The sequence below is a fragment of the Solanum pennellii genome, chromosome 11 (genome assembly GCF_001406875.1).
Source record: "Solanum pennellii chromosome 11, SPENNV200".
NCBI lineage: Eukaryota > Viridiplantae > Streptophyta > Magnoliopsida > Solanales > Solanaceae > Solanum > Solanum pennellii.
The window spans coordinates 19924171-19927959 of record NC_028647.1 but is presented as its reverse complement, the minus strand read 5'-3'; positions in this window follow the sequence as shown (position 1 = coordinate 19927959).

Here is a 3789-nt window from a genome sequence, read left to right as displayed (position 1 = left end):
TATATATATATATATATAAGACAATCCTAGGCCCACCTAGGTGGCGCCACCACAGGCCAAAATTCTCCTTTAAATAATATTAGTTCCAACATTACCCTTCCCCTCCAAACAGGCACATCTATACCGTCCCACTCCATAAGTAACGTGCCTCTTCACTACCATCGCCACGCTCCTACAAATAACGCCCCCATCAAAACATTCTCATTTCCTTCTTTGTTCTGCACTTTCGTTATATATGTCCCCTAATTCAACCGACACAGTTTAAGACTGCTGCACAGCTCCACCACCCCTTATAAATCCTCATACAAATGCCTCGCAAGGCCGACATTAATCTTCTATGGATCCCCAAAACGCATATCCAAAACTGGGTATGTTTGTTTTAAATGTCAAATCTACCTGCTTTTGGGTTCAGATCCCCTGTTTGTTTACCTTCTGAGACCAAGAACACCATCCCTTCATAACACATACATGGACTAATGGTATGAATACAATGGCACTAACTCTGATCGTATTCTTCTTGGTCACCTACCGGGAATGCTCATACGGATGCAACTGTAGTTAATGATTGTATTGATCCAAAGGAATTCAAACAAACCCCAGATCAAACCAGCTATACATTCATTCATTTTTTAACCACCCATTACGACTTACGTGAACGCTACTCTTCACAATGGTGCCTCCTCGTGCGTTTCATAAATCCATCCCCAGTTTTCCTGCAGCTATTTTCTACTGGAACAAAATTCCTATTTGGCACTAAACAGGCGCTTTATGTGGATGACAATAATCTTTCTGCTGCGCTCCCCCGTCAAAACTGGTAAACATATATAAAATTATCATTCAACACTTATGCCCACTCTGACTTAAATATGGACAATATTACCTCCTCATACGGTTCATATTGTCATCCCCTATTTTCTCCCCTCTTTATACGAGTGTGTAATTTTGCTTTTTCTCCTACCAGGACTTCTTCTATGGACGCAACTAAACTACCTGATACTATGGACCCAACAAAATATGATACAGAAAATCACCCAATCCAGGTATACATTTATAAATTTGAATATTATGTTGTTGACACTCGCACCCTTCCCCTGAAATTTCATTAACCCCTTATGTCATTAATTTATTAGTCAATTTTATTAAAACACATGAATATACTAAATGCTTAACGAACCACATCCACTTCTTCGAACATAACCCCTCCCACAGATTTGCAGATAAGACCCACCTTATAACATCGACTTCATTATTTTTGCTCACAAATAATATTGCCCTCTTATCTAACTTCATTAACAGAACTACCTCCCGATCCCGTCGACTTGACATATGCTCACCCTGGAAATTACGAATCAACTATATACGGAGACAACACGCACACTTGAGGGCCTTCATTCTTCTAGAATCCTAGACGCACAACCCACAATCAATTAACCATGGTTGTGGCACCAATGTCTTATGTGTAATACAAGCTAATGTCATGTTTACCTCATATGTTAGGTACCCAATTACTTTCAAAAAAACCCTAGCCCCCTAAGCTTGGTTTACATTTAAATTGTTGTGTGAGGATTCATTTCGAATAACACGCCTCCTATTATATTTTGTATTATGTTTCTACTTGAGTTATAATGATGTCAATATCCTTTAGTTGATATTCTGTTCCATCATTAACATAATTTTTCCAGAACAGTCTACCTCAAAGGTCATTAGCCAGAGTGTGTTACACATGAAAAAGAACTATTATGATTCATTTCATTGTCCTTATTAAACTTACGGGGAACACCATATCGGATTCACACGAACAATAATTTCTTCCGCTTTGTTTGATTTACTATTTTCCCTAACAGATCTCCTATTCACAATAATCTTAAAGAAGTTCACATTGAGAGAATTTATGGACATTATTATGTGTCAATCATTTTCAGCACGTGTATTATTCTTATGTCTTTAATCATGCGTGAAACCTGGAGGAATTCGAAGACAGAGATGAATAATTTTTAGCTTCGGAGATTAGCTTATATTATGATATTGATTTGGATTACTGTGTGTTAGCAGGTATATACTTATTGTCTACTTGGATCAATTATGAAGGTATCTGCATTGACTCCGTGCTTAATTTGTTTGAACGTATAAATACTATTTTTTATTGAAAAAAAGTTGCTCCACAATATTTACTTCTTAGTTTTTTTATAGTCTTTAAATTTCTCAACATTGTATAACATTGTTAGTAGAGTTTGTGATTCAGATTTGGAAATTGTAAGATTTTAACTTCGATTTAAACATTTGGACATTGTAACACTTTCAACAACTGTACCTACAACATTGTATGCATAAATTATGATATCCGGACGTCTCCAACTTTAAATTAGTTCATTCACATTCATAAAATGTGTATTATTAAGGTTCAATAATTTGCAGCGTCAGAACAGAAGAGACTATAATGAAATCATTCTCTGACTCAAAATAAAATATTTCACACTTTGACATTTTAAAATTCAGGCATACCTTCTGATTGCTCAACAGAGGCGAGCATGTCTAAAAATCTAGCTGCTTTTGCGAGGGTCTATTAATAAACGATAAATAATTGATTAAATGAAAACCGTGTGATGTATCGTACGCTTGGTGATACTTGATATTGAGCTAGACATCTTTGGCCAAACATAATAAGAAAATCACAGATTTCACACAAAGACATTGTAAATTTCAGTCCACATACATTTTAATTGATCTACATACATTCTGATTGCTCAACAGAGGCAAGCCTAGTTAAGGATGTAGCTGCTTTTGCAAGGGTCGATGAATAAATCATTAAATAATTGACTAAATAAAAAGCATGTGATGCATTGCACGCTTGGTGATACTTGATATTTGAGGCAGAGATCTTCGTCCAAACTTAATATGACATAGTGTTAAAACTATTTCTTCTGTAATATAATATGAAGAGTGAAGAAATATTAATGTGCATTTGATGTTCCTATTGAACTTATGCAATACTATGGTATACATCATCTTTATGCAATATTCCGAATGTGACGTAAATAAGCTCTGATCACGAATATTAGGCACTGATTTTTGAGTTTGTGGTCAGCAACATTTGATAATTGTACGTGAACTACTGAAGACCAATTTGTATGAATTCCAATAATTCAATTTGTTAATTGTATGTCAACTTCATAAATTTAAAAAGATAGATTACAAAAAAAGCAAAAAATCTATTACCAAGCACTCCATACATTACAAAAAACAAAGAAATTATACCCTGCGAGAAGCGTATGCTTTTTACCTTGTTTTATCATATAGTGAAAAAATATGTTCAAAGAATTCATCTTTCTTTGTCTCAATAAGATTATTGCAATAAAATACATCACCCTTAAAAACAAGAAATCTACTATGCAGTAATATGTTCAACATATTCAATAAGCATGCATAAGGTGTTTTTGAACCTATTTTGCTCTTCTTAGGCCCAGGAAAGAGAACATTAGCAAGACAATCTCATATTTTTATTTATTACAAATTAGGTTTATAATCTTTCCACCATTCATAGGATGTTTTGCTAGTTCTTTCGTGAGGAATTCTATTTTGTAACTGACATGCAGATAATATATATATCTTCACCCCACAAATTATTAGGTGTATTAGAAATTATTAGCATAGAGTTCATAATTTCCTTTAATGTTCTCTTTTTCCTTTCAGATACTCCATTAGATTCGGGAGAGTAAGGTGGAGTTAGTTCATGAATAATTCCTTCTTTTTTTTTCACATAATACATTTAAAGATAAATATTCTCCACCT